The sequence below is a fragment of the Chrysemys picta genome, chromosome 4, assembly GCF_011386835.1.
Source record: "Chrysemys picta bellii isolate R12L10 chromosome 4, ASM1138683v2, whole genome shotgun sequence".
Classification (NCBI taxonomy): Eukaryota; Metazoa; Chordata; order Testudines; family Emydidae; genus Chrysemys; species Chrysemys picta.
Genome location: NC_088794.1, coordinates 95,308,549 through 95,320,784, shown reverse-complemented (window position 1 = coordinate 95,320,784; position 12,236 = coordinate 95,308,549). Strand labels below are relative to the sequence as shown.

General features: G+C 43.1%; 1 non-coding gene across 1 annotated transcript; it reads right to left on the bottom strand.

Annotated features, from left to right (window-relative positions):
* Positions 1-6,498: 6,498 nt before the first annotated feature.
* Positions 6,499-6,607, bottom strand: LOC135983488 (U6 spliceosomal RNA). The gene has a single exon (XR_010601170.1). It is a non-coding gene; the product is annotated as a U6 spliceosomal RNA (small nuclear RNA).
* Between the last annotated feature and the right edge of the window lie 5,629 nt (positions 6,608-12,236).

Below are 12,236 nucleotides of genomic sequence, written 5' to 3'. Positions count from 1 at the left end.
GTGATACAGAAAAATAAGATAGAATGCACACAGATAGGGAAGCTTCAGGGCTGGTATAGAGAGCTGCTCACCCTTCCAAATCTGTGTTAGGCAGGCCAGAATAATGTACTTAGCTCACCTATCAGGTCTCCTTTGAAACTGCAAGATGCACCTTCTTCATGATGTGAGTGTAGTGTCTCCCTTCTTATTGAAGGGGCTGGAGACCCTGGAGTTTCTGACCCTCCTGGCTTCATAGCGACTGAGGAGCGTAGGGAAGGGGATGGAAATCAGAAATCACAGATATGAGGCATGCTTTCCAAATCTGCTACTTCTGAGCAACTGTGATCATTTTCTCACAGTTGAGTGGACTTTTGAGGAGGAAATCACTCCTCCTTGGCATGTTATTCCATGCTGTCCTCTGTCAGGGCTGAACACAGATGGAGTTATGTAATGGGGTTGCGAGTTGCTAAAGATGGGAGAGGCCACTGTGAAGAAAGGAAATGACTTTGTTCCCCACACTAACAAAAATTAACAAGTAACTTTAGTATCAGGCCTTTGGCCACTAGGTGGATCTAGAGAGCCTTACTTAGTTGATTAAGGAAAATTCCTTTAAATTGTTTCCAGTTTTGCTTCTGACCCAGATTCTGGCTTCCTGAAAGAGGAGATGGGTAATATGGCTTGGGTTTTTCCTCCCTGATGCGAATGTTATTAAGCCAGAGGTGACTCTCAATAAATTATAATTGCCAGAGTTAGTCACTACAATGCCATAATTTCATTAGCCGTGCCCTGAAGCCCTGTAGAGTAGTGAAGCTCTTGGCCATGCTGGTGTCACTCAAATTCTCCTGCAATCCTGACAATATCTCTGCCTCCCAGGCATGCACGTTCCTGTAGTCTCCCATCAGTCACAAAGGAGGAAGCAAACAGACTTCCAGTTGAGACAAGCTGAGGACAGTTTCTACTGGCTTGACTAGAGGGATGCTCCTTCTTGGCTCATGACATTGCTGACTAGAAATCATATGGGTCTTGGTTCATGTGTTGATGCCCATCCAGCTGTTCCAGCCACTGGAAGAAGAGGGTGGGGCTCTGCTGAGTGGTTAAGTCATCTCCAGTGCCTGGCCACCATTTTGGTGGTGGGTTCACCTCATGTCATTGCAAAGCTTTCACCAGGCTGTATTTGGTCATGGACAAATCATCCCCAACTCTGTCTTACATATTACAGGAGTCCGGTTTTAAGATTTCGAACTCCACACTCACACATGCCACTGGATATGAAATGTCACATCATGAGGTGGACATGATGAGAAAATTATACAAGCAAGGTATAAAATGGGGATGATGGGAAGATGAGGTAACATGGCTAGTGGAGACTGTTAGTAGAGACAGCTCTGCTGGATGACTTTTGGCAATCTACCTGGTGCAGCATATCACAAGGCTGAAGAGGTTATTTACATTCCAGGAATGATTACAACCCAATCATCAATATAAATGTGACGCTGGGCTCCTACAGCAAAGAAAAGCCCAGTGAAACAGAGTAAGTTTGTTGCAGAATTAGAGTCAGCAAGGTGTGTGGTCAGTGATTGGGGCAGAAGGATGCAAGAAAATGTGGGACTGGTGGTCCAGAAGTTGGGCTCTTCTCAACAAAGCAAAAGAACAAGCAGACGGATGGCAAAGAAGAGGGTTCCCAACTGAATTGGCTAAAATAAGAACCATCCATTCTTTACCTTAAATCCGAATGGGACCTGTTTCTGTTTATCTGAAGGTTCCAAAAACTTGGCTAACTTTCTTCTCTTCATCATTTTTCATTTTCATGACTGCTACTGCACCTCCCTCCCCCCTTGTTCTAGTTTAGCCAGGAAATGGAAGTTCCAAAATACCTTGACAGAGGCAGTTCTCACAGTATTTCCAGCCTGGCTGGAATCGGGAAGTACAGGAAACCTTACAGGCAGCCTGTTCTCATGAAATTCCCTGCTTAATATTTTTGCAGACCGAAAGGTTCAGATAGTTCAAGCATGCAACTTTTGGATACTTGTCAGAACCAAACCTCCAAGCCCTTGAAGGCTCGCCTGTCACCAAGTCTTAGAAGCAAAGAAACAAACCCCGATCTCAGGAGACAATATTTATTGGGACATAGTAATGATTCTTGGTTATATTTTACATAGATGTGGACAGAGCCAGAAGGACCAGATGTCCTGGTGCTGAGGAAGTGGGGGACCAAACTGACTGTGTGATGCCATTAGTCTTCATTTCCTGAGGAAATGGTGGAAACTTGTGAGCAGTAAGCAGTCAAAATCTTTTTCGTATTTAAACTCTTCCCAAGAAAATGAAACCTGAGATTCCTTGGCATATCTTTAGGGCATACACATCTGGGACTAATTTAGTCAGCCAATGGATTGCCACTGCTTCTCTATTCAAGCCCAGTCGGCTGGCATGTTGGCTCCTCAATGAAGAAATTTGCCTGCTGCAGGGGTAACAGGACTACAGGACTGGTGAGAGGCTAGAAGCTGCCACCATCTTGTCCCCAGCTTCACTCCATCCACACTGCTGGATTCAGTAGCACACTGGGGGATAGGTGCTCTGTCACTACAGGTGCATCTGTACCACTATTTACAAGAGAACATACTTTAGAATAGCAGATTAGGTTGAAACTCCTGTAAGCCGAGTCTGAATGAGCCCTCCCCTGACATCTAGTGATGAGCTGTGGAAGAGGACTTCAGGAGCTGATCTTGTTTGCACAGGCACACCCACCCTGTGTAGGTACTCAGCATGATGGGATTGCTTGCCCAAATGATCACTTTTGGCTGGTGTTGGATCCCCAGTCTCCTTGTTTTTGGGGCAGGAGTAATAAAGGGTTGTTATCCTTGTATGAATCAAGGGCAGCAGAACTGTTTGCATATCCTGATTGAGGGACTCACCCTCAACTAAACGGCCCTCGTTAGGCAGGGGACATGGGTTCCAAAGCCAGTGAGTTGAGAGAGAGGGTGGGGGATAAGTACTTGGTGGTGTGGGACCTAGATGATAGTTGACATTTCTGCTCTCCACTGTCTAATAACAGAGCTAATTTGAACTCACTTGAGAGTCTTGTACACCCTGCAGAGCTGAAATCACTGATACCTAGGTCTAAGCATTAGACCTGTTGTGGGACAGTGTCTCTGATGCAAGAGACTGCCCAGTGTGCACCAGCAGTGAGGCTCCCCACTAACAGCTGAAATCACTTAGAGCTGTGTTAAGTGGTAGGACCTGAAGACATCCAGGTGGATTGGTGAGTGGCCAGCAGGGCAGCCAGCGAAGAGGTGCAGTGATCGGCCAGCAGGATGGCTGGCAAAGAGGAACAGAGTGCCGATTGGCTTGCAGGGCAGCCAGCGAAGAGAAGCAGAGTGCTGATTCGCTGGCAGGGCGGCCAGCAAAGAGGCACAGTGATCAGCTGGCAAAGAGTAGCAGAGTGCCGATCGGCCAGAAGGGCAGCTGGCGAAGGGAAGCAGCAAGCGAGTGCCTGGGCAGTAGGGCAAGTAAAGTGCCTTCTTCCCCCCACTCCACTATGGTGGGAGGTGAACCTCTGGTCTCTGGGTCCGCACTGACCAATGACAACAACTATGAGTGGGGTGCAGAGAAGGGACAGGCAAGTTAAAGGGACTTTTGGTTGCTGGACTTAAGAACCTGACAGAAAAGGACACTGCTCAACTTACTTGGGGGTGGTCTTTTGCTCATGGTTTATGTTTATAAACCCAGTTTGCAGCATTTTCCCAAATTAATGCTGGGTTACTTCCCCCCTTTTATTAAAAGTTTCTTTTCTACACTCAGACTCTGTGCTTGCGAGAGGGAAGTATTGCCTCTTAGAGGCACCCAGGGGGTGGTATGTAATTGTTCCCAGTTACAGGGTGGGGGCTGGAGCTGGTTTTGTGTTGTATTGTTGAAGAGAAACCCCTAGATATTGAACCCAGACCTGGTTGCTGCAAATTCCAATGGGCAGAAGGGTTATACTCCCAAACAACTATTTGGGAGTTGGTACTCTTCATCACCTTCTCATGTCACTTGGGGAAGTACAGTGTCTGGGTTTTATTGTGTGAGGTGGCAGAGAGAGAGGAGGTTATGTTCCTGTGATCATTTCTGTCTGCACCATTGATTGCCCACAGTAAAACAGGTGAATATCTTCCAAAATGAAAAGACACATAATACCACCAGAATTCTACTGATCACCAGAGAATTCTTCACCCTCTTCCAACTACAAACAAACCTTCTCTGATGGGGTATAAAGCCCATACTAGCACTGAAAGAGTTATGGGTAGCTGGAGAGCTCAGTAAGGGCAATTTGTTGCACCTGATGGGTGGGCCAGGCCCAATTATAGATGAGTCCCAGCTGGGGACTGATGAGAGAACAGGCCTTGAGTGCCTTTTCTGAGAAGAAGCTTTCAGTGAAGGATCAGGAGGGACAAGGTACGGCCACTGAGGTAGAGCAAGCTCTAGAAGTAAGTCCTGATAAAAGGGCAGGATCTGGACTTCCAGGGAGCCCTAGAAGGCGTTCAGTTGAGCAAGGGAAACTTAACAGGGATGAAAGGTCAAACCCAAGAAAGACAGAAGTTGGTTTACGTTTATATGTTCAATTAGAATTTGTTGGGAAAGTTCAGAGCAGATCCCTGCGAGTCCTCCTGGCCCTGAAAGAAGGGTAAACCTAGAGAGGCTGTGGAATCTCAGGTACATAGGGAGCCCAGAAGGGGCTGTGAGGAAAAAACCCAGGGAGGTGTGAAGCTCCTAGATACAAAGGCTTAATGATTTCTGAAAGACCTGAGATGAGAGGGTGTAAAGACCACATCATGCAGAATTGGTGACTGAAGACCTGATGTAAGAATATTGGACTTTTGTTTGTGGGACTCTCATTTACCTGTGGGGTGGGGGGAATAAAAGTGACCTGGCCAGAGGGCTGAGTCAGAAGATAAGGCAGACTTCAGGGCTGGAGCAACTGTTGACAGGAGGCACTAGATGAGGAGAGTCTGCTACATCATGCCCGGTCATGAGGGAGTGTACTAGCGGTGAGTCCACTTTTCTAACTCCTCTTTGTTTGCGGTTCCCTCAGTTATTGCCAAAGAGAACAAAGCTGACAAACCAGGGAATTTTAGTTTGGCAAAGACAAGCCCAGTCTGACCATACTCCTGGAACACACTACTGACTTTGAAAATAATTGTGCTAGCCCCATGTGCGAGCAGGTTTGGTTTCCACCCTGATCTGTACAGAGTATATATAGCCTATGTAGAATCCAGACTTTCCCCATTTCTGAGATTAGTCTTTACTGGTAGCTGAAATAACAACTACCAAACAGAACTCCAAACTTTGCTGTTCTTAGGGTTGTATGACCTGAGAACCCCTCGCTTTCTTGTCTCAAGAGGCACCTTAGCCCCTCTTCTATCCTAGTTTGAGCTAACAAGATTTATCAGAAATAAATCTGGAGTAGTAATTACGAAGGGGAGAAAAGTCTATTTGTTTTTTATAGAAGAGATTCCAGTCTGGAGATGGTGACATTGCTTTGTCTGGCAAAGCTCTGGAGCAATTCCATGTTCCGGTGTTCTCCACCTGCACTTGACAATAATAGACAATGACTCAGGACTGAAGGGCTTTGTAACTTTGAGTCACTAGGGGAGATGGGCCCAGCCAGGAAGCAATATGCAGGATGTGTTAAAAGTACAAAGCCAATGTTGACAGGTGCTTTTCAAGTGTGTGTGTGTGTGTGTGTCTATTTCAGTAAATCCTCCAGATAAGTCCTGGATACAATTTATGGGCACTGAGTTACACTGACTTACACCAGCTGAGGGTCTAGACTTGTGTTTATGAATCCATTTCACTAGGAACCCATTTCAGCTGTACTAATTTGATTAGTACAGCTAACTATAAATGTAGACTGCAGGCCAAATATTGGTTCCATTGAAGTCAATAGCAAAGTTTCCAAATATTGCAAGGTTTGGAAATGGACAGTTAAGGCACTGGAACAACATTAACTCTGCCCTGAAATGACACCATGAAATATTCATTGTAGTGTTTGTGGTTCTAGATGAGATTAACTGAGTTTTTTTTTTTTTTAAGATGTTTTTCATTTCTCCCCTTATGGCCTCATTATAGGGCAAAGTTAAGGTGCCCTAACAGTGCATTTCAATATCTTAATATTAGGGCTGTCAAGCGATTAAAAAAAATTAATCACGATTAATCGCACTGTTATTTAAATAAATGGTATTTTATTATTATTTTTGGATGTTTTCTACATTTTCAAATATATTGGTTTCAATGAAACACACAATACAAAGTGTACAGTGCTCACTTTACATTTAAATAAATAAATGGAGATATCCCATCTCCTAGAAGTGGAAGGAACCTTGAAAGGTCATCGAGTCCAGCCCCCTGCCTTCACTAGCAGGACCCAGTACTGATTTTGCCCCAGATCCCTAAGTGGCCCCCTCAAGGATTGAACTCACAACCCTGGGTTTAGCAGGCCAATGCTCAAACCACTGAGCTATCCCTCCCCCCCCCCCCCCCCTAAAAAATATGGAACGCTTCACGAATTTGCATGTCATCCTTGTGCAGGGGCCATGCTAATCTTCTCTGTATCGTTCCAATTTTAGCATATGTGCTGCTGAATGTTGATTACAAACATTTGCGCTGTAAAAAACAAAAGAAATAATATTTTTCAATTCACCTAATACAAGTACTGTAGTGCAATCTCTTTATCATGAACGCTGAACTTACAAATGTAGAATTAGGTACCAAAAAAACCCCTGCATTCAAAAATAAAACAGCGTAAAACTTTAGAGCCTACAAGTCCAATCAGTCCTACTTCTTGTTCAGCCAGTCGCTCAGACAAACAAGTTTGTTTACATTTGCAGAAGATAATGCTGCCTGCTTCTTGTTTAGAATGTCACCTGAAAGTGAGAACAGGCATTCTTATGGCACTGTTGTAGCTAGGGTCACAAGATATTTACATGCAAGATGCACTAAAGATTCATATGTCCATGCTTCAACCACCATTCTAGGGGACATGCATCCATGCTGATGACAGGTTCTGTTTGATAACCATCCAAAGCAGTGTAGACCGATGCATGTTCATTTTCATCATCATGAGTCAGATGCCACCAGCAGAAGGTTGATTTTCTTTTTTGGTGGTTTGGGTTCTGTAGTTTCCACATCAAGGTGTTGCTCTTTTAAGATTTCTGAAAGCATGCTCCACACCTCATTCCTCTCAGATTTTCGAAGGCACTTCAGATTCTTAAATCTTGGGTCGAGTGCTGTAGGTATCTTTAGAAATTTCACATTGGTATCTTCTTTGCATTTTGTCAAATTTCCAGTGAAAGTGTTCTTAAAACAAACAACATGTGCTGAGTCGTTATCCGAGACTGTTATAACATGAAATATATGGGCAGAGCATGAAACATACAATTCTCCCCCAAGGAGTTCAGTTACACATTTAATTAATGTATTATTTTTTTAACAAGCATCATCAGAATGGAAGCATGTGCTCTGGAATGATGGCCGAAGCATGAAGAGGCATCTGAATTTTTAGCGCATCTGGCACATAAATATCTTGCAACGCCAGCTATAACTGTGCCATGCGAATGCCTGTTCTCACTTTCAGGTGAAATTGTAATTAAGAAGTGGGCAGCATTATCTCCCATAAATGTAAACAAACTTATTTCTCTTAGAGATTGGCTGAACAAGAAGTAGGACTGAGTGGACTTGTAGGCTCTAAAGTTTTACTTTGTTTTGTTTTTGAGTGCAGTTACATAACAAAATAACCTACATTTGTAAGTTGCACTTTCATGATAAAGAGGTTGCACTACAGTACTTGTGTGAGGTGAATTGAAAAATACTATTTCTTTTGTTTATCATTTTTACAGTGCAATAAAAATAATATAAAGTGAGTACTGTACACTTTGTATTCTGTGTTGTAATTGAAATAGATATATTTGAAAATGTAGAATCATCTAAAATATTTAATAAATGTCAGTTAGTATTCTATTGTTTAACAGTGCAATTAATCGAGATTAATTTTTTTAATCATGGTTAATTTTTTTTTACTTAATTGCGTGAGTTAACTGAGATTGACAGCCCTACTTAATATATTTTTATTTCTTTTTAGTTTAACCTTAACTCTGAAATTTCTGGGCGATAATTACAACCTCCCTAACTTTTTATTTTATTTTATATCACTAATACATACTCCTGCCTTTAATTTCAATGTAATGTTTTTGTTGGTAATGGGAACAACTGACAGCATGTTTTAGAAGTTTAATCATAACAATGAATACATTTCCTTACTGAAGGAAAACAATTATTCTAAGCATTTAGAAATTAAGAGCTTGATTCTGCTTTCTGTTTTCACTTATGCTAATGTAAATCAGGAATAATTCTATTGGGATCAGTAAAGTTACATCTGTGTGAAGTTGATGAGAGGAAAATTAAAAGGAAGTGGAAAAAGTACTCTATCGAGAAAGGTAATTAACAGGAGGGTGAAAGCTGGCATGAACTCAGGGGTGCTTTAGATTCAGATGTCCCTAAATTTGCTTCTGTCTGGTCCCCATCCTCCACCGTGTCATCTATGTAAGTTGCATCGCACATTTGGTAACCATAATAATGAGGACTTTCCAAAAGATAGGAAAATACTGTGGGCCCTTTAAGATTCCTTCGTTGAATGTGTATTTTCTGCTACTTTTTTACATACACACACACACACACAAAAAAAGAGAGAATAGTATACAAAAGGGTTAGATTCTGGTTTGATCTGAGTTTGGGGCAAAGTTTTAGGATCAAGTCTGACTTTTATTTGGACCTGACACACAATTCTGGTTCCAAACACCCGTGATGTTAGCAATTTAAGGCCCGCTCTAACTTTATCTGAACCACTTTGGCTTTCCTTAAATTCAATCTTTGAACAGTCCACAGTTCTCACAGATGTATGTTTCAGTGACTTTTCAGGCTATCCCCACTTCCTGAAACCAGAGAAGTTGTGGGAGGGCCTTTATGTAGTAATGAGGCAGGAATTCAGACTTAATCCTCTAGATGTGGAGGGGCAGGAGATGCCCTTCCAAGTTGTTTGAGACAGACCCAAATCTCTCTGCAATATTTACACTAATTGCTCATAACTAGTATACCAGAAACCAGGATCAACGCTTTGCTTATAGGATCAACATGTTTATATTTTGTTTCATGGCAGCAGGAGAAAAAGGCTGCACAGACTGCCTAAATTGCTTCATGTCCTATCTGCTCACTGCCAAATACTGTGTGCCTTTCTCAGAACAACCCAAAGGGAAAACCCCCTTTTTCACTCTCTCAGAAGTTCCTTTGAAACTTTGGTTGGTCACTGGTGATCTTGCCTGTAGCTCTCAGCAGTGCAGGAACAGCAGTACTCTGTGGCTCTAATCAGCAGAACTATAGCACGTGCCTCTGGGGATGGCAAGCATGAGATGGGACATGGTGAAGAGAAGGGATAATGGTATTAGGGGAAGAGGTTTTGGGGATTGCTTCCACTTTGCCCCAGAAGATAAAATAGATAAGGGAGTTTGCAGCATTTCTCACTTCCGCATTCTCCCTCACCAGAGCAAATTGTGGCCAACCCCCTAGACTGGGTCTCTGGAGATCTAAGTTCACTTCCCAGCTCTGTCTTGGACTTTCTGTGTGACCCTGGGCAAGTCTCTTAATCTCTGGGCCTCCATTCTTCATCTGTAAAATGGGGGTAACAATACTTTTTCTCCCACCCTCTTGTCTATTTATACTGCAAGTGCTTCAGGTCAGACTATCTCTTACTATATATGTGTACAGTGCCCAGCAATCAATAACTATACAATAAGATCCCAGGAATGTCATTGTGCACCACTCTGAAGCCTCAATGTCTGAGTCAGAGTGAAATGATAGAAGCAGCTACAAGCATGGCTGTGAGCTCTTTGCTCGGAATATCCCCAGGTTGAATCATCACTGGGTTTCGAGGTCTGTTACCAGCCAATGTTTAAGTTTTTTCCACCATTTTGACTTTATGAATTACACCAATGCAGTGTACAGCTACAGCAAGGCCTGTGTCTTTGCCATTCCTAGACCATTGTGAGATCAGAGGTAACTGGACCAATCCCCACCCTTACCCTATACCTAACTTGCATATAATCACTTCATTCACAACAGCACAGATGGTAGATTACTTGGCCCAACTGCTACCTGCACAAATCAATACAAATCTCCCAGCACAGCCCTCCCAGACAAACATCAACACAACGAGCATACACAAAAACGCTGAACATGCACAGCCCTTCCTGGCAGCATGCACCACTCATTTGCCACCCACAGAAGTCAACACCACCAGTGCATGCACACACAGTAACCTCAAATATTGCTCTGAAGCCTAGAATGTCTGAGTCAGTCTGAAGTTATGGAGACCTATACAAGCACGGCTGAAAGCTCTGTTTAGGATATCTGGTTCAGTCATCCCTTGTATTTGTGGTCTGTCACAGTCCAGTTTTAAGTTCTAGGGACACAATGTCCCTAGCCTCTGTTTGCCGGAAGCTGGGAGTGGGCAACAGAGGATGGATCACTTGATGATTACCTGTTCTGTTCATTCCCTCTGGGGCACCTGGCATTTGCCACTGTTGGAAGACAGGATACTAGGCTAGATGGACCTTTGGTCTGACCCAATATGCCCATTCTTCTATTTTTATATCTGGCTTTCTTTTATACACACTTAACTTTACAAATTACAGCTGTGTGACAGCATGGGCTTTCAGCTACTTGTTCTACTGATGAGTGAGTTATGCGGGTCATTTTAACTAGGGATTTTTTTTCGTGTTAAATTTCTTCATTGTGCAAAGGGAATGATTCAGGTATGGAGTAAGGATCATTCTATTAATGTCAAACACTTTTAGGACTTTACTCCTCTTTCTCACAGGTGTGAGAGGAGAAACTTCACTGAACTGAGTGAAGTCATATTAGTTTAAACCCACAGTTATACCAGAATCAGGCCTGCAGCATACTGTGCTTCCCTTTCATCTGCACATCTCAAAGGACGCTGCAAGGGTGGTGAGCATTTTCATTCGGGTTCTACCAATGGGGCAATCAAAAAACAAACAAACGACTGAGTGACTTGTCCAAGTTTACACAGCAGCATAGTGACAGCTGGTACCAGAACACAGATCCCCCTGATGCCCAAGCCCCTGCAAAATAAGGGTCTGATACAAAGAATGGCTGGTGAGACAATAAATCCGATTCAGTAGTGTACCTTGACTGCTTTGTCTCACTCCAGTGACATGAAGCAGGTAGAAACCAGATAAGCTGGATTTACAGCTACTGTGTACCTCTGGAGCAGCAGATGGGTACCGGTGCTTCCAGCAGTAAAACTTTATTGCCTGGCCCAATCGTATGAGGCGGGTCAGCGTTCCAAAAGCAAGTACCCCAATCACATGATCGGGGTCACTATCCCCCCCCACATCAGTGTTCATTAGACCTTGCCAGTGTTGCCTCCCATTAAATAAGCACTGACCCAGCCACTTGCCCCAAACTTAAATTTATGAGGTTCAAAAAAGTTCAGTTAACTCTTTTGTTTGCTTTTAATTTTCGCATGTCGTTGAACTTCCTGGTTTCTGGCCAAACTGAAAGCAGAGGAGCTGAACTAGCATGAGAGAAGCTTCTCTTGTGTTACTCCCAAAACCAGGAAGAACCAGAAATCTCATGAGAAAATCAACTGTCATGAGATTTCCAGTCCATTTTTCAAGCTAAGGAGGTTTGGACAAATTGAAATAAGTATCTGAACTTTGGGCTGCTTATATGAAGTGTGAACTACCTTTGGGACCTCCCTCTGACTAGCTTTGGTATGAAAAGCCTTCTGCACGCAGTGAGTGTCCAGAGGCTGATGGACTCTGTCATCTGATATTGTTAGAGTTCAGGTGTAAGCAGAAACAAAGTTCACGGATACAAAAGTGAATGCTGTTAACGAAAAATACTGAATAAAAATGAAACTTCAGCACATCAACTGATTTCAGTGTGATCAACACAAAGGTCACCATGGCCACTTGGGAAATGCTTGTACTGTACTTTGGAGGGTGACCCAAGGCCAGCTACAAAAGTACTTTGATTTGTACTCTGACATACCTGAGGCTAAAGCACATCAGTGAGTCAAGAGACAGAAACCGGAAACAGAAATCTGCATTGTCTTGATCTTCTTACAGGAAACAAGTACTTTTCCTTAAGACTTGCAGGACTTTTATTTATATTATATAATAATGGTGCTAAAGTGCAGTTCTACT